Source organism: Xyrauchen texanus, chromosome 3 (genome assembly GCF_025860055.1).
Source record: "Xyrauchen texanus isolate HMW12.3.18 chromosome 3, RBS_HiC_50CHRs, whole genome shotgun sequence".
NCBI lineage: Eukaryota > Metazoa > Chordata > Actinopteri > Cypriniformes > Catostomidae > Xyrauchen > Xyrauchen texanus.
The window spans coordinates 47,432,773-47,452,454 of record NC_068278.1 but is presented as its reverse complement, the minus strand read 5'-3'; the positions used below and the strand labels follow the sequence as shown (position 1 = coordinate 47,452,454).

At 47.6% G+C, this 19,682-nt stretch overlaps 1 protein-coding gene across 1 annotated transcript in view; it reads left to right on the top strand.

Annotated features, from left to right (window-relative positions):
* LOC127621674 (C3a anaphylatoxin chemotactic receptor-like) overlaps positions 1-19,682 on the top strand; it is a 94,883-nt gene that overhangs the window by 33,685 nt on the left and 41,516 nt on the right. The gene's annotated exons all lie outside the window — the stretch shown is intronic.

Genomic DNA, 19,682 nt, shown 5'->3' with positions numbered 1-19,682 from the left:
AATCAATCACTTTATCTTTAACATCTTCAAAAAAAAATTATAAAAATAAATAGGAACATGCTTTCAAATGGTGTAAAATGTACAAACCACCCAAAGACCCATATATTTTATTACGTGCATGGCAGAACAAATCTGTATGAGTGTGACAACACTTTAAAAATGTAACAAACATTTACAATAAAAAAAAGAGAATTGAACTGTATAACACACCAGAATGTACTTATAGCTTGTTATAAGTTAAAGCATGGCAACATGGTTTTCATAAAAAAAGAAGCAAATTGTCTTCAATCCAGTCATCAATATCTGATAAACCCAATCAAATATGAAAAATAAACAGAAAGATAATTAATTTCTCATTTTTAAAAAACAAAATGCCAGAAATCAAGAGCATCAACTGCAGAAGAAAATAAAGAAGTAAACAAGATTCAAACATTGCTTAAAACTGGACTTCATTGGGGTAAGGACAACTTTGCACAGTCTATTAACTAAACACAAAAGAAATTCACAAATCTTTGATCAATGAAATGGGACATAATTTCCCTTTTTGTAAAATACCATGGTGTTAACTGTGAAAAACTCGCTTAAGACTATTTCAATTTCTCTGCATTAGTCGTATGTAGATATCTCACACGTATGAAGGGAAAATATCTATACAAAACCACATTAAAGGAAGTCGTGATATTTTTATGAGAATGATGAGTGTATACTACAGGCTGTGGTACAGCAGCTGTGATCTGCGTGAGGATATACAATCTGCTTAACCCTCAAATTCAGTGTCATGCAGAAAACGGAAGGCAAGAAAAGAGAAACAGCCTCTAAAAGCATTAATTCAGAGTTACAGCAAAGTTTGTTCTAAAACACAAACACTAAATAAAAAAGTTCTTAGGGATAGTAGTTTTCCCAAGATGATCTTAACATGGTGCTTATCTGTAGATTTTACTCATTAAACTTTTTTATTTTGATTCTCTCTTCTGTGTTCAAAAGGGATAGTGCCACTTATTCTGATGATCTCAGAGAAGTGGTCCATCTGTTTTCTCTTACCTTTGCCTCTACAGTGAGCTTGGGAGGCAAATCCAATATGGCCACCGTACTTTCGGTTAAATTCAGCCATGAGGGCTTTGTAAGGGTTCCGGATCATGAGGATGCTGGAATCAAAGGCATCAATCTTCTTCTTGCCACTCTTGTGAGTCTTGATACATAATGTTCTACCACAATAAAATGTTCTACCACGATAAAATGTTTCTTACCACAAAAAAGAAGCACATTTCATAATATTTTGGTTGATCACAGCACACATATTTGCAACTGCTTCAGACCAAATTCTCCACTGACCACTATACAGTAGCTGCTCTTTTCTACTGTATTAATAGTTTTGTGAAACCATCTGTTAAAGGAATAGCTGACTTGATTTCAGTCTGTGTGTTACACTAAGCTATTAGTGTAATTAGTGTAAGCACCTTTTTAATGGTGCTTTTTTGTCCTTTTTTGGAGCTTGATTCTAACTGATCTATGCTTTTGCTCTATGGAAAACAGCAGTGTAAGCATTCTTGAAAAAAATGTGTATGTTCCATGGAAGGTCATACAGGTTTGGAATGACATCATGGTAAGTAAATTATGGCAGAATTTTCATTTTTAGGTGAACTTTCCCTTTAAGGTATTTCAGAAATACTTCAAGCATGCATGGCATGCCATCTTTTCTCAGCCCAGTTTTTCTCTTCACACAATGTCAACGCCCTGTAAGTAGGCACTGTATTTAGCAGCAGTTCAGTACTTTTTACACACACTGCATACATAAACAAGTCCTGCTGTGTTTATAAAGCTATAGTGCACGCAGGGTAGTGGAACTCCATGAGGGTTAGAAAAAGCAGTTCAGGGCAGTTAACACCAATTAATGGGTAATAAAACAAACAAACCTAAAACTCTGAATTGGTACTGTGTGAACAGAGGTTGATATTATTTAACTTTGACTAAGTGAGATTTGTTGATCTCAGAAACGGCTCTTGAGAAACTCCGATTCAATCTTTTCAGATGTTGTCTTGCTTAGGTTTCAACTTAAGTACATGATGACCATACATCATTTTAACCACAGAGAGGATGATTTTCAAAATGCCAAGAGGAAAGGAAATAAGTTTGTACTTTGATTAGGGAGTAAATGAATGGATGTAGAGTCAAATTTCATTAAACAAATGACAACATCACATATTTGTATGAAAGAACTCAGTATCAGGCCACGGTGCTGAGAATATATACACTCACTGAGCAGATAATTAGAAAAATTATGGTCCAAAATAAAGTGCCCAACGTGGTCTTCTGCTGTTGAAGCCCATCCGCCTAAAGTTTCAACATGTTGTGCATTTTGAGATGCTATTCTGCTCACTACAATTGTGCAGAGTGGTTATCTGAGTTACTGTAGCCTTTCTGTCAGCTCAAACCAGTCTGGCCATTCTCCGTTGACCTCTCTCGTCTGGTAACAACAATCATGCCACAGTCTAAATCACTAAGATCAAATTTTTTTCCCATTCTGATGGTTGAAGTGAACATTGACTGAAGCTCCTAACCCGTATCTGCATGATGATATGCATTGCACTGCTGCCACATGATTGGCTGATTAGATATGTTTATAAATAAGTAGATGTACAGGTTTTCCCAATAAAGTGCTTAGTGAGTTTCCATCCATCCATCCATCCATCCATACATCTTCTAAAGCCGCTTGTTCTATATAGGGTTGCGGGTAGGGAAACACCCTAACATCCCCCAACATTTGACCCATGACCTACTATATTGTGCAGCTTATCTGAATTATCTGAACCTCTTCTATAACACACAATACCGACCACTTATCATATGCTAGTTGTTATTCCTACTTTACATAATCCATTTAATGTATTTGTGTATATTGTATATTTAATTTATCTATTATATTTTAATCAAACATTTTTTATAAAATGTTTGTATTTAAATTTTTTGTTGATATTTTTTTTAACATATTGTATAATTTTCTGTATAATCCTTGTATAAAATGATTTTAGCAGAAACATTTATATAAATAACAGAAAACATTTCATACAGAGTGATTTTGTTTAGTATTAGTGTATTTGAAAGGATGCATGCATTTCGGAGGAAGGGGTTGCTTGCCAAGCAGGCTAGTTGCAGCAAACAAGTGTCATATGGGTGCATTTATTAAAATCCTTAAAGGAATATTTCACCCAAAAGTAAAAAAATTCATTATTTACTCACCCTCATGGCAAGATGTGTATAACTTTATTTCTTTTGTTGAACACAAAATTCTTTAGAAGAATATCTCAGCTCTGTATGTCCATACAATGTAAGTAAATTGTGACCAAAACATTGAAGGTCCGAAAAGCACATAAAAGCAGAATAAAATTTATTCAGTAACACCAGTGGTTTAATCCATATCTTCAGGAGCATTATGATAGGTGTGGGTGAGGAATAGATCGATATTTAAGTCCTTTTTTACTATAAATTCTCCTCCCTGCCCAGTAGGTGGCAATATGCACAAAGAATGTGAATCATCCAAAAAAAAAAAGAAAGAAAGACGAGAGTGAAAGTAAAAGTGGAGATTTATAGTATTGAAAAAAAAAACGTAAATATTTATCTGTTTCTCACCCACACCTATCATAATTGCTTCTGAAGATTTGTATTTAACCATGGGAGTTTTATGGATTACTTTCATGGATTACTTATTTTTGGAACTTCAAAGTTCTGGCCACCATGGACCTATAGAGCTTAGATATTTTTCAGAAAAACTTTTTTGTGTTCAGCTGTCATGTTTATGTGTTTTTTTCTTGTTTTCAGGTCTTTTATTTTCTTGTTTAGTTCCTATTCTGATCATGTGGTGTCTTGTCATGTGATTTCCTGTTCCCTCAAGTGATCTTGTTATGTGTTTCCCCAGTTCATGTGTCTTGTTTTCATTGGTTCTTTGGTTGATTACTTTGTTTTCAATTCTAGTTTATCATTGATTTTAGTTAATTAGTCTTGTCTTGTTTTTAGTTCTGTCTGTTCATTGGTTGTCTTGTTACTCATGTCTGTGTATTTAAGCCCTCATGTTTGCCATTGTCTGGTGTCAGGTATTGCGAGTGTAACTTTGTTGTTTTGTTCATGCCAAGTCGAGATTCATGCCAAGTATTTTGTTCACAATTGGATTTATGGTTTTCTGACATCACTTATTTAAATAAACTGCACCTGGGTTCTACACTTCGGCATCGTTACTTCGTCTGCCTGTTGCCAGCAACGTTACATCAGCAGAGGAGAGAAAGTCATACACATCTGGCATGGCATGAGTGGGAGTAAATTATAAGAGAATATTTATTTTTGGATAAACTTTCCCTTTAATACACTATTAAAAACGTATGCATTACAAATGCATAATAAATGCATAGAAATGTTTTCCACTTAATGACAAACTTACATGAGAGAACATAATCTTTCACCACAGTTGAACACAAACAGTCACTCTGTTTATGCTGACAATGATATCAAAGTCTGAGGAAGTACAGAGGAAGTGTTAATCTAGCAGACGAGTGATTTGATCTCTAAAATAACATCAGCTGATATGCGGCCACAAGTGTTTCGGGGAAGCTGCACAGTGTTTTTGTGTGTGTTTCTATAGTGAACTGTAAATACTAACAGCTATCACAAATAGATTTTTTCTTTATACTTAATCTTGATTTGTTGCTATTCTTGCTACAGCACTTTTAATCAAGTTACATTACACTGTTAACTCTAAAGTTGTTATTAATTAAAACAAATTTGTCCTAATTAAAAATTTCTTGAAATGTCATGTTGTGGAACTCATATAGATGTTATGTTATGGATGTTTCTTAAACCTCTTAAACCAAGGGCCTTTTACCCCAAGTGCGTGAGTTTATTTTTAACTGTTAATTAAATAGTTTTTACAAGGAATTAATACAGGTTCTCTTACGAGAGGTTCTCTCGTATTGCATAAGCTAGCTTACGCTACGGGAAAGATTCATCTTTTCTGAGATATTAAAGCCAAAAAATTATCCTTAATTTTTGTATCCATTGTCAACGCAGTGCGGCAGCTGCAGACCTTGAGCGGGCTATCTAGCGAGCTCATAGGTTGCTCTGCGGCAACTGCTGCAGCCTATAGGCGAGCTTGGGCGAACTCGCATCCAATGAGAGGCGTCCGCGCGCTCACTGCATCAAAGCCCGCCAAAATGGGCGTGACTAGAGTGCATATAAGCGTAGTTCGTAGGCTGGAACCCTGATTTTCATCTCTTCAGCGAAGCTCTTCGCATCACTGAACTGGAAGCCGCGTCGCCGTTCGAGGGGCATCAAGCAAGCGTGGACAGCGCTCGAAGAAGCCGGCCGTCTTCGCCACCTTCAGCCGTCCTGCGAGCTACGCCATCCAGCGACGTATCCTTTTTAAAAGCAAGCTAGTTCTTAAGAACTTCACAAAAGAGTACGAGCGTCTTTTTTAAGATGCCTCGCTCCACTTGCGCCTCATGCCGCGCTTCTCTCAGCACCGGAGACCGCCACATCATCTGCGCTCTCTGCCTGGGACTGGGGCATGCAGAGCTCGCCCTCGCCGAAGGCGGATGCGATCTCTGCGAGGAGCTGCCGATGTCGACCCTGCGGGCTCGACTCGAGCGCTCAGGACCGAAGCCGCCGCGCGCCTTCCGTTCAGCCACGCAGAAAAAGCGCCGCTCTCAAAGGCTGCCGGAAACAATGGTAGAAGCGATTGCCTCGCCGGAGCCCATCCCTCGAAGCATCGCCTTCACCCTCCCCGCCCACCCGGGACGCGCAGTTGCCGCCGAGCGGCTGCTCTGCTGCCATCTCGGACGAAGAAGCGGAGGATAAGGGCTGTTCCATCATGGCTTCGGACAGCGAGGAGTGGTCAGGCTCACACGCCTCCTCCTCGGCCCAGGAATCCAGCAGGACCCGCGCCGAGTCGAAGGGGAACTAACACGCCTCCTCACACAGGCCGTTGACCGCCTCGGGCTCGAGTAGTCACCGCCCTTGAGCAGGCACCCAACAGACTTGACGGCTGCTTTCTACAGAGCCGCCGCCGCGCAGCACCCGCTACCCGGGCCGCTCCCTTCCTGCCGGAACTCCACGCCGAGCTTTCCAAATCATGGAACGCGCCTTTCTCGGCCAGGGTCCGATCCCACGTCTCCACCTCTCTTGCTTCGGTGGACGGCGCCACTGAGAAGGGCTACGCTTCCATCCCTCCGGTCGAGGATGCAGTAGCAGCACACCTTTTGCCCGCCCTCCGCGAGATGGCGGTCTAAACCAGTGCTCCCGTGTAAGGCCTGCAGAACAACTTCCGCCTGTGTTGGCCGCGCCTATTCCGCCGCCGGACAAGCTGCATCTGCTCTGCACTCTATGGCCGTCCTACAGATCCTCCAAGCGGACCTTCTGCGGGAGTGGGATGAGGAAAGTAGGCATCCAGAGGCGGTTGCAGACATACGGAGTGCTACGGACCTCGCCCTCCGCGCTACCAAAGCTGCAGCCCAAGCTATAGGGAAGTGCATGGCCACGCTGACTGTGACCGAGAGACATCTGTGGTTAACGCTAGCCGACATGGGCCCATTCTCTGGCCGCTCTGTCACACGACCAGCCCTATGTGTAGAAAATGTGCCCACAATCCAGTGTTCACTTCTGCACACAAGCACTGCATGTCTCGTGTCCCCACCAGAGCACGCTCACATAAAGCGGTTACGAACCGCTCGAGCGCTAGAGTCAATAAATGCGCCCACGAATACGTGTGCGTGCCCATTCTCTGCCGGCTCTGTTACACGGCCAGCAAACATTCCTCTGTGTGTAAGTCCCGTGCCCATGACTATGCTTGCGCATCACGTAACAGATGTGACTCTTTCCCCATTCATTCCAATCGGGAAGTCACTCACAAAACAGCCTGTTCATGCTGTCTGCGAGCAATCATGCATGAACACACTAAACGCAGCTCACACATTTTGTTCAGCTCTGTGTGCGGCAATCAGAGCTGAATTGGCCATTCACCCTCTAGCGTTACGCTTCAAAGCGTGGGAAGCTATTCCAGGGATATCCAAGTGGGCGTTAAGCACAATACAACAGGGCTATTTGCTACAGTTCGATCGCAGCCCTCCTCGCTTCAGAGCCGGCTCGAAACCACTGTGAACACGGAAGCAGCGTGCATGCTTCGTTCAGAAATAGCAAGCCTTCTGTGCAAAAGGGCCATAGAGAAAGTGCCACCCTCTCTGAGCGAGTCGGGGCTTTACAGCCGTTATTTTCTTGTTCCCAAGAAAGACGGCGGCCTCAGACCCATATTAGATCTCAGGGTTTTGAACAAGGTGCTTGCAAAAGACCGTTCAAAATGCTTACAATCAGGAAACTCCTCACGCATGTGCGCCAGAGGGACTGGTTTATTTCTCTCGATCTGAAAGATGCATACTTTCAGATTCAGATAAATCAACGTCACAGGCCATTCTTGCGATTCTCCTTCGACGGCCAGGTTTATCAATACACCGTCCTCCCGTTCGGCCTGTCCTTAGCACCCCGTACTTTCACGAAGTGCATGGATGCGGCGCTCGCACCCCTGTGGATTCAGGGTTTGCGAATTTTGAACTATTTGGACGACTGGCTGATTATGGCACAGTCACATATGGAGCTTCTGTCTCACAGAGCAGTTCTCCTCAGCCATCTGAACAGTTTGGGTCTTGCAGTCAATTGGACCAAGAGCTCACTACAGCCCAGTCAGACAATTTCCTTCCTTGGAATAGAACTAAACTCCGTGGCAATGACGGCTCGCTTATCTACACAGCGAGCGCGCCGTGTTCAGCGACTAGCCGCATCTTTTCAGATGAACAGCCTCACGCCTCTGAAGAAATTCCAGAGAGTGCTAGGTTACATGGCCTCAGCCGCAGCAGTACTTCAGCTGGGTTTACTGCACATGCGCCCGCTTCAGCATTGGCTAAACACCCGCGCGTCTCACCGGGCTTGGGCCACAGGCCGCCAGCCCATCAAGGTGACTCAGACCTGTATATCAGCTCTGCAGCCCTGGACAGTGGCCGAATGGTATCAGCGGGGAGTGACAATGGGAGCTGTATCTCGCCGAAAAGTCATCTCGACAGACGCGTCCAACACGGGTTGGGGCGCGGTCTGCGAGGGCTCTCCGGTTTTCGGCCTATGGTCAGTTCAGGAAAAGCTCCTTCACATAAATTGTCTGGAAATGATAGCGGTCGAGTACGCTGTCTCCCGGTCATTCAGGGTCACCACGTCCTGGTCCGTTTGGACAACAGATCTGTGGTATCCTACCTAAACCGTCAGGGCGGTGTCAGATCCAGGAACCTCTTCCATCTGACGAAACGCATACTGAGTTGGTCCCAGTGCCACCTGCGCTCGCTGAGGGCGACGCACGTGCCAGGCCACCTGAACGACGGCCCGGACAGACTGTCCAGAGACAATATTCCCCCAGGGGAATGGTCCCTGCACGCTCAAACAGTCCAGACGTTATGGCACCTATTCGGCAGAGCAGAGATAGACCTCTTTGCGTCCAAAGAGAACTCTCACTGCCCAATATTTTTCTCGAAGCGAGGACGCGCTGGTCCAGGACTGGCCCAGACGCCCGCTTTACGCCTTCCCTCCCGTCTCGCTATTGCCACAGGTAATGCAGAGGATCAGGGAAACGCGTCACTCGTTGCTCCTCATAGCCCCGCGTTGGGAGAATCAGACATGGTTCCCGGAGCTTACGCAGCTGTCACTGACAGCGCCGTGGCCCATCCCAGTGAGAGCAGATCTCCTCTCTCAAGCTCGCGGCACAATCTGGCATCCCCACCCAGAGCGCTGGGCGCTGCATGCGTGGGTGATCAACGACTACCCGTCGCTCTGCCAGAAGGAGTAATAAACACCATCATACACGCTAGAGCCCCTTCCACGAGAAGACTCTATGCGTCAAAATGGTCTGTGTTCTCAAAATGGTGCACCGACAGAGACCTGGACCCGCGGACATGTGGGGTGTCGTCGCTGCTCAGTATTCCTACAAGAGCTGCTGGATAAGGGCAGATCCCCATCCACGCTCAAAGTGTATGTGGCGGCCGTTGCGGCGTTCGCTGAACCCCTGCACGGCCAGTCATGGGGTAAAACGAGCTGGTCATCCGCTTCCTCAGGGGAGCTAGAAGGATGAACCCCGCGCCCCCATCGGTTCCTATCTGGGATCTTTCTATAGTTCTCGAAACTATGAAAGCCCCCTTTCGAACCACTTCAATCCGTGGATTTGAAATACCTTTCACTCAAAACCGTTTTCTGACTGCCCTGTCATCAGTCAAACGTGTGGGAGACCTTCACGCGCTGTCTGTCAGCGCTGCGTGTCTTGAGTTTGGACCAAGTGACTCCAAGGTCATTTTAAAGCCTAGACACGGCTATGTTCCCAAGGTGATCGGTACTCCTTTCAGAGCACAGGTCATTTCCCTATCGGAATTAAGGATAATTTTTTGGCTTCAATATCTCAGAAAAGATTAATCTTTCCCGTAGCGAACGCGACGCCAATCTCCTTTGCCCGGTCAGAGCACTGAGATTGTATACTGCGCGCTCTGCCGCTTTCAGACGCTCTGAGCAGCTCTTTGTTTCGTTCGGAGGGCGCACCAAAGGTCTCGCCGCCTCGAAACAGACACTATCTAGATGGATAGTGGACGCTATTGCTGCTGCATACGCGTCAAAAGACCTGCCATGCCCGTTGGGCATTAGGGCTCACTCCACTAGAGGCATGGCATCCTCGTGGGCATGGTCCAGCGGGATTTCCATTCACGACATATGTGTGGCAGCGGGATGGACTTCCCCCTCCACCTTTGTCAGATTTTACAATATGGAAGTTCCCGCTCTGCAGGCAAAACTACTAGCGGTTTAATACGCTACAGCTCCCCTGGTGAGCTGCGCTGATGGGTCACATTCCACACAGACCGGCACCGCCGCTCTGTCGTTCCCTTCCCACTATGTGCTTATGTATTACACAATCAATGACCCGCATTCTTGCCGGCCAAATATTATTTCCCCACTCATAAGGGCTCCCCGGGTCCCCCTTAATTCCCTGGGGCTCATACAGTGGATGCTTGGCGCGACGGCGTTGACAATGGGTTCCCGTAGCGTAAGCTAGCTTACGCAATACTGAGAGAACCTCTCGTAAGAGAACCTATCGGTTACCTAACGTAACCTCGGTTCTCTCTAGATGAGGGAACGAGTATTGCGTAGCCGGCCGTGCTTCGCGCCACGGCGACTTTTCGCTTCAGTCAATGAAAACCAGGGTTCCAGCCTACGAACTACGCTTATATGCACTCTAGTCACGCCCATTTTGGCGGGCTTTGATGCAGTGAGCGCGCGGACGCCTCTCATTGGATGCGAGTTCGCCCAAGCTCATCTATAGGCTGCAGCAGTTGCCGCAGAGCAACCTATGAGCTCGCTAGATAGCACGCTCAAGGTCTGCAGCTGCCGCACTGCGTTGACAATGGATACAAAAATTAAGGATAATTTTTTGGCTTCAATATCTCAGAAAAGATTAATCTTTCCCGTAGCGTAAGCTAGCAATACTCGTTCCCTCATCTAGAGAGAACCGAGGTTACGTTAGGTAACCGATACGTTTTAGCTCTTCTGGCAGTCAGTGGGCTTAACCACAATGTTTTAGTCTAAACAAGTGAACATTACCCTGAACTTGTGTCTGGTACACAACAAAGAAGTTATTGTTCCCACAACTCTCAAAGTCTTCTACTGTGCAGCGCTGCAGACACATTTCCTCATCCTCCTGCTCATGTAGGGTAATGTCACGATCCCTTGTTGTCTGGCTCGTGTTTTCTGTTTCACTTATCACATTCCATGTCACTTTTCCTTGTTGTCCGCCCCGTGTTTTTCATGCTAGGTTAATTTTATGTTAAATAATAGTTAATCTAATAGTTATCACTTAAAAAATAATGGGTAAAAATAATAATCTTATTTTTGGAATGTGCCATATGCTTGAAACAAGTAATTTTGCATGTATACTCACTTTTTCTGTGCACGTCTACACACTTGTCCACTGACATGTTTTGAATGACTGCACAAACAGGAAGTGCAGTGTCACATAATTAAAACAAATTTTAAGGCCTCTTGAAACATCCCTTAAAAATGGCACTCCCATCTAAATAGCAAAAACACACACATGCATACATACTTAAAATGTAAAAAAACCAAATCAACTTAATTTAAGCAAATGTTAGAGGTGTTTGTTTATGTGGTTGCTGGTGTTCTGGATGGTTAATAGGGCTTTGCCTAATGATTGCTAGAATGTTCTGGGTGGTTGCTTACTGGCCCAAGGCAAAAGAGACTAGTACCAAGTCTCTATGATATTCTGGTCCCTAGATATTTCTCAAGTCCCTCCTTCAATGTAAGTCTATTTCATTTTATTTTTTTACCCGTTTTATTGCCCACCAGGCAAAAATAGAAAGCCTAATTACTAGTCATTTTAAAAAGAAAAAGTATTCTCATGCCTTCCTCAACAAGCTGTTTGGTTTAAGGAATCAATGTAGCACAAAGGCGCAGGATAAACAAGTTACCCTAATACATTTAATAACCCATTATTGGTGCTGTAAGCCAATTTAGCCGTTCTAATTCCACGAGACTGAGCCGTTGGATTAGCCACGCCCCCTCTATCTAAAACCCTGCACTCCAAAGATAAAAATTTTGCTTAATTGTTAAAAACAACATAAGTAAAATAGAGCCCTCAACAGACAACTGTTATGAACATCATGGCTTAAAAATGGCTGCAAGTCTCAATAATTCGCTGCAACTACAACACTATGAGAACACGCAAAATGATTGACAGGTCGAAAGCATCATTATCTGTGGTCCGCAGAAACATTTTTGTCTGTAACAGTGACCGGTGAGATTTCTTATGACATTTATTTCAGTAATATCTCTCAGGGAGCAGGACATTTTTTTGCATACCTTTCAATTACAAAATCGCTTACAGCACCTTTAAGCAATTTATTCGTGTTTTCTTTATCAGTGTATTTCCAATAGACGAGTTTTAATTTGATTAATTTGTCCATCACAATGTTTTTCTTTTTCTTTTATTTATTGGCTTGTTTGCCTTTATTAGACAAAAAAGTGCAACAGGGACAAATGGGACATGACCCGGGCCGCATTCGAACCCAGGTCCCCTCTGCAACTGCTCTGACATCTTTTACCCATTTTAACCAATTTTATAACCTTTGCTAAGACGTATCTAAGGACATTATAAGAATATCTTACGGAACAATGAAAAAAATCAAAGATGAAGACAAATATCAAAAGGGAAAGCAAGTATATCATAATAAAGGAAAAGTTTTAATGAAGGTATCAGTAAATAATGACTATTATTTTTGCTTGTAATATTTACCCACATACTCTCTCTTTGACGCACAGATGTATCCTGTCACAAGAAAAATGCTTAGTCAGGATGCAGGAATGGAATGTCACAAGTCCCTACATAAGCTATTTTTTGACCAGTATCAAAAACATTATGCCACAGAGTTATGCCAAAAAGAGCTCTATCATGTTATGTCTATTATATTATGAAATGAGTGTCAGCTTAACAATAGTGGCAAATTTCTAGTTTAAAAAGTATAATGTGTGTAAACACAAATACATTTATGAGAATGGGAAACTGCAAAGAAAGCACAGAGATATTATCTTTCTGCAACTAATTATAGACAAACAGATCCCCCTCCAAGAAGGGGTGATGGGTGCGATCCATTACCCCTCCATTCTGCTCTCTGTATTGCTCTCTAAATTTCTTATTTAAACATGATAAACAGAATCATGTTTGTTGGTAGTCACACATGCTATCCTTTCCCCTTCTGTCGCTCTCTCCACGTTGTGTCAGAGAAGCGACACTAGGGGTCTCTCTTGAGCGCCGATATTCACCTCTGAACTATGAAAAAAGGCCAATGAGAGTTGGCAACCAGTATTTGCATATCCCGCCCCCGGACATACCAGTATTTAAGCAGTACAAATACCGGAGTTCATTCAGAAAATTTCTTCGGAACCAATGGTCGTGTCTGCAATTGCTGCGTGTTACACACCGAGTTCCTGTCATTCCTCTGCTGCATGCTGTTGGATTCCACGGCGCACAACAGCGGCTTTCTCCTGTTTGCACGGCTGTGCATTCCTGCCCCTGGGCGCTTCGACAGTGCAGATCATAAAAGAACTCTCACGAGTCCTTTTTTCATAAAAGAGTGATTTTATTTAAAAGAGTAATTTCCTCTAAAAGAGCAAAACACAGCGGCGTTGAACGTCCTTTTAAGGACGCGTCTTTATAAAGATGCCTTTCCGCCCCTGTGTTGTTTCTGGATGCGGTAGAGTACTCTCCGCTTCAGACGGCCACAGGCGTTGTCTCGTGTGTCTGGGTAGCGATCACACCGAGGCTGCGTTTGCGGATGGTTCATGTTCTCACTGCGAGAACATGACCATGACAACGTTGCGGTCGCGGCTTGCTTACAACCGTGAGCAAGCCACTCCAGCCGCCCCCCGTGTTGCTCCTTCTTCCCACGGGATTGAGGACGATGCGGCTGGCGATGGAGGCGATTTGGGGATGGCAGCGGGTGCAGCTCCGCCGGGTACGCCCCCTCGGACCACCCGCATCCCAGCACGCTCGTTGATTCCCGTCCGTGCTCGAGGCGGCGGCGACTCACCTCACAGCCAGTCTGCCGACCCTCTTGCGATGGAAGCAGATGAGCTCGCCGCGGCATCGGAGGGCGTGGTATCTGATGCTGAGAACTCCCCTGGGCTGCCGCTTTCGGGCCTGCACGCCCAGGCTGAGGCCGACGCACAGATGACCGACATGCTTTCCCGGGCAGCCAACAGCGTGGGCTTGGACTGGAACCCTCCATCCTCCCCACAGCCATCACGGCTGGACGACTGGTTCCTGGGGTCTGGGCGCCGCTCAGAGCCTCACCCCCCCGGTTCCGTTTTTCCCGGAAGTGCATGACGAGCTGACGTCTTCGTGGAGAGCACCCCTCTCCACTCGTCACACCGCCACAGGCTCGTCCGCCCTCGCCACCCTCGACGGCGGAGCGCGCCACGGGTACGCGGCGATTCCCCAGGTGGATAGGGCGGTTGCGATAAATCTATGCCCCGGAACCCCTACCACCTGGCGAGGTCGCCCCGTACTCCCTTCCCGGACCTGTAGAGCAACCTCCTCGCTGACAGCGAAGGCCTACAGCGCCACCGGACGTGCTGCTTCCGCCCTGCATGCCATGGCTCACCTGCAGGTCCACCAAGCCAAGGCACTATGCAACATGCACCGGGGTGGCCCTGATCCCGACACGCTGCAGGATCTGCGCTCAGCGACCGACCTCGCCCTGAGAGCGGCGAAGGTCACAGCGCAAGCGCTCGGGCAGGCGATGGCCACGCTAGTGGTCCAGGAACGTCAACTGTGGCTGAACATGGTCGAGATGCGTGAAGCCGACAAGACTCGCTTCCTCAACGCCCCTGTCTCCCAGTTCGGCCTCTTCGGCGACACCGTCGAGGACTTTGCCCAGCAGTTCTCCACGGTAAAGAAGCAGACGGAGGCCATCTCTCACATCATGCCTCGCCGCAAGCCTGCCGCCACGGCCCATGCCCCGTCTGCTCGCCGAGGGCATCCTCCCACGGCCAAAGACAAGCTCCTGCTCCGCCTCAACCTGGGCCCAGCTCTCAGCCCCAGCGTTGAGCAAACCGCGGGAAGCGCACGCCCCCTGTCTCACAGACCCCCTCCAGGACCCGGAAGGTTCCCAGGCGCTCCTGAGACAACGCACCCAGAGCCCAAGACGTTAGCTCCGGAGGTGGTCCCCCGGTGGAGGGCCGGGAGGAGAATCCTTTGTTTTTTCATTTGCCGCACCCCTCAACAGGGGCTGCGGTACCCAAATTCTCAATAAAAGAGCTATTTCCTTTGTCTCTGGGGCACATGGCCCGCAAATGCCGTTCTCACGGCACTCTGCTTTCAGGCCTCAACAGTCCCGGCTCCATGGACGCGGTGTCCCCGCCTTCAGCCTCACGACTGTTCCCCGGCCGGCCGGTTCAGACGAGTCCAGAGGACGCCAGCATCAGACCTCCTCCTCAGTCACGAACCTGCCCCCTGTCGGGTGCGCGGAGCAAGGTAAGTGCTTTGAGTTTATTCTCAGCACCAGAGCCTCGGGACGCCACGTTGCCTCCCGACGCCGCGTTACCTGTTCCGCACCGCTGCGAAGCCCCACCGGGTACGTCCAAAAAACTCGCCCCTTGGTGCCCCTTGGTGACCTTTAGAGGCATGGCTTTCACTGCCCAACCCATCACGCTGGCTGCACCGGACCATTCGACTCGGTTACGCAATTCAGTTTGCCAGGTCTCCGCCCCCCTTCGTGGGCGTACATTTTTCCGCAGTACATTCCCTGCGCGAAGAAATCGCCTCCCTTCTATTAAAGGACGCGATAGAGCCTGTCCCTCCAACCGAAACGAAGAAGGGTTTCTACAGCCCTTACTTTGTTGTACCCAAGAAAGGCAGCGGCTTACGACCGATCTTGGACCTGCGAGTTTTCAATCTGACCTTGTCCAAACTCCCGTTCAAAATGCTCACCCAGAAACAAATTCTATCTGGCGTCTGGCATCTAGATTGGTTTGCAGCGGTAGACCTGAAGGACGCGTACTTCCACGTCTCAATTCGCCCTCAACATCGACCCTTCCTACGGTTCGTGTTCGACGGCCAGGCGTATCAGTACAAAGTCCTCCCCTTCGGCCTGTCTCTGTCCCCTCGCGTCTTCACGAAAGTCGCAGAGGCAGCTCTTGCCCCGCTCCGAGAAGCCGGCATAAGCATACTCAATTACCTCGACGACTGGCTCATACTGGCCCACTCCCGAGAGTTACTGACCAGGTGCTCAGCCACCTCAGCCTTTTGGGGCTTCAGGTCAACTGGGAAAAGAGCAAGCTCTCCCCGGTCCAGAGCATCTCTTTTCTCGGTCTGGAGTTAGACTCAGTCTCAATGACAGCACGTCTCTCCAACGAGCGTGCTCAGTCAGTGCTGAAATGCCTCGCTTCCTTCAAGCCAGGCGCCGTGGTCCCGCTAAAACTTTTCCAACAGCTCCTGTGGCATATGGCATCCTCCGCGGCGGCCGCGCCGCTGGGGTTGATGCATATGAGACCACTCTTCAGCACTGGCTCCGGACTCGAGTCCCGAGACGAGCATGGCGCTGCGGCACGCACAACGTAACAGTTACTTCTGCCTGCCGCCAAACCTTCAAACCCTGGACAGACCTCTGCTTTCTAAGGGCAGGAGTACCCTTGCAGCAGGTGTCCCGACGCATTCTGGTCACAACCGATGCCTCCAAATTGGGTTGGAGCGCCGTGTGCAACCTCCCTGGCGAATTCCCCTGAGGAAGGACCTTCTTTCTCAGTGACGGGGCACGCTCTGGCACCCGCACCCAGACCTCTGGAACCTCCACGTCTGGCCCTTGGACGGGATGCGGAAGATCTAGCCGGCCTACCATCGACCGTCATAGATACAATCAATCAAGCCAGAGCCCCCTCTACCAGGCATCTTTACGCTCTAAAGTGGCGTCTGTTCGTGGACTGAGCCGAAGACCCGCAGAATTGCGCAGTTAGGTCAGTGCTCGTGTTTCTTCAGGAGAGGCTGGAGAGGAGGCTGTCCCCCTCCACCCTCAAGGTGTATGTCGCCGCTATCGCGGCCCACCATGACACGGTAGACGGCAAGTCTCTTGGTAAGCACGACTTAATCGTCAGGTTCCTAATAGGTGCCCGGAGGACAACTCCCTCCCAGCCTAACCTGTTCCCCTCCTGGGATCTCTCGGTCGTCCTTACGGGACTCCAGAGACCCCCCCCTTCGAGCCGCTTGACTCAGTTGGACTCAGGGCCCTCTCTCTCAAGACCGCCCTGCTGATCGCGCTCGCTTCCATCAAGAGGGTCGGGGACCTGCATGCGTTCTCTGTTAGCGACGCTTGCCTGGAGTTCGGTCCGGCAGACACTTTCGTGATCCTAAGACCGCGACCGGGCTATGTGCCCAAGGTTCCTACCACACCCTTCAGGGATCAGGTGGTGAACCTGCAAGCGCTGCCCCGGGAGGAGGCAGATCCAGCCCTTTCACTGCTCTGTCCAGTACGTGCTTTACGGATTTATCTGGACCGCACACAGAGCACCAGACACTCTGAGCAGCTCTTCGTCTGCTTTGGGGGACAGCAGAAAGGGAACGCTGTCTCCAAGCAGAGACTCGCCCACTGGGTTGTCGACGCCATTTCCCTGGCTTATCACACCCAGGCCGTGCCCCCCCCTTGCGGGTCCGAGCACACTCAACAAGGAGCGTTGCGTCCTCATGGGCACTGGCTAGGGGTCCCTCTCTGGCAGACATTTGCAGAGCTGCGGGTTGGGCAACACCCAATAACTTTGCAAGGTTTTACATCCTCAGGGTTGAGTCAGTCTCGTCCCGTTTTCTCAGGTTTGAGCCGGTAGAACTTGGTACACGCTGACGGTCTGACTGGATGAATCGCTTCCACCCAGCACCCTTTTCCTCGGCCAAGGTAAAACAGTGTGCTTTTCCCTCCCAGGACATCCCACTCACTCGGCTCCCCAGATGACTCCTCCCTAGCCCTGTGGGTCCGCAATTCAGCTGAGGAATTCGCCGACCCAATCCACTGCAGGTATCTCAAATCTACCCTGCACTGGGAAAGGTGCCCCACAGATCAGGCCTCCTACGCGGACCCCTCCTGTGTGTATTTTCCGCGGTACAGTCCCCTTATGAGCAGACCCACGTCTCCCTTAGGCAGTTCCCACTGTCCTCCGGTCGCCATGTTGTAGCAACTCCCTCCTCCTCGAGGCTGGATCTAACACTGCGCCATTCTTTCCCACATGTGACCGAAGAGGCCCATGTGATGTATTTTACCACATTACCTCCCCCTTCCTGGGCAGGTGTCATCTCCGCAGGGTCTTTTCCCCCTGAAAGAATAGGAAAATGGGTAAAACCCCCTTCCCACGATGCGGTAAGGGTCCCAGCCATTTGGCTCTATGAGAGAAACATAGAGAGAAAAGAGGCCCGGCTAGGCTCGGCCCATCCCAGGTTGGAAAGCGTCGCCTTGTTCCCCTGCTTGGGTAACTAGAAGGATTCCGACATCTTTTATGGGGCATTGGGGAAGGGTATGTGCAGTCTGACACAGCTGGTCATTCTGGCACGTGAAATACCTGCCCGCTCCTGTGTCAGCAGTACACATACACGGCTCAGCGCATGGTTTGATTTGAAGTGGACCCCTAGTGTCGATTCTTCAACACGACGTCGAAGTGAGCGACAGACGGGGAACGTCTAGGTTACGTATGTAACCTCCGTTCCCTGATGGAGGGAACGAGACGTTGTGTCCTCCCGGCCACGTCGCTGAGCTCCTCAGAAAAATCCTGAATGAACTCATAGTATTTCCTCACCTTTATACCCGTATGTCCGGGGGCGGGGTATGCAAATACTGTCTGCCAACTTCTCATTGGCCTTTTTCCATGCATCAGAGGCATATTCGGTGCTCAAGAAAGACCCCTAGTGTCGCTTCTTCGACACGATGTCTCGTTCCTCCATCAGGGAACGGAGGTTACATACGTAACCTAGACATTTCAAAGCAGCTTTACAGAAGATCAAGCATTAACAGATGATACAATTATAATGTCTATAATGTCGATGAATCATCATTGTGTAATTAGATAATATACGATTGTTAATCGTGTTTAAAAATAAGTAATTAAATAATAATTGTATTAATAACCCCAGTGAGCATGCTGAAAGCGACTGTGGCAAGGAACACAAAACTCCATAAGATGTTGATTAATGGAGAAAAATAACCTTGGGAGAAACCAGACTCAGTGTGGGGGCCAGTTCCCCTCTGGCTAACATCATGAATAAAATGACAATATTACTTATGTATAGTTTAAGTCATAGTTTAAAATTATTTTATAAAGTGTTTAAACATCGATTTTGTTTGAACTGTAAGATTAATGACCAATGTCTTTGAAGTCCATCCTGGATTAACTGCAGAAGTTCATATAGATGCAATTGTCCTTGTTAATTGGCTGATGAAGTCTTTTGTTGGCAATTGTTAGTCTATGCATTCCATTTCAAGATCGTAGTCCATCTAAAGACTGAGGTGATGCAGGCAGAGATCCGGGATGTGAAACGCAGTTCAACCGTTTTGAAGAAATATAAAGTTGTGTATCGTCGACATAGCAGACGATAAGAGCAAGTAATTTGTAACTCTGATAAGTGCAGTCTCTGTGTTATGACAAGCAGTCGAAGGCAGACGGGGAGTGAGGGTCTAAGTGCGGATTTAATATTAATCAAAGTGAAAAACAAACAACACTGGAACAAATGAAACATCCACGGGGGAAAACTGAAATTAAAACATGGAAACATCGAAGGAACACGGACTGGATGAACATGGCAGGATGAACACGGCAAGACAGGAAACAGAGCAAACATCAGAACATGGGCAGAACATCGAAACATTCCGAAACATAAAAAAAAACGAACGACAAGGGAATGGAGGAACAGCGGGGTTTAAATACACAGAGACATGATGATAACAAACGACAATCAGGTGAGAACAATGACACAGTGATGAAGGTCGGGAATCATGGTGACGGCAACACGGAAAACACGGGTCAGATAACCAGGGATCGTAACATAACCCCCCCTCTGAGGAGCGGATTCCAGACGCTCC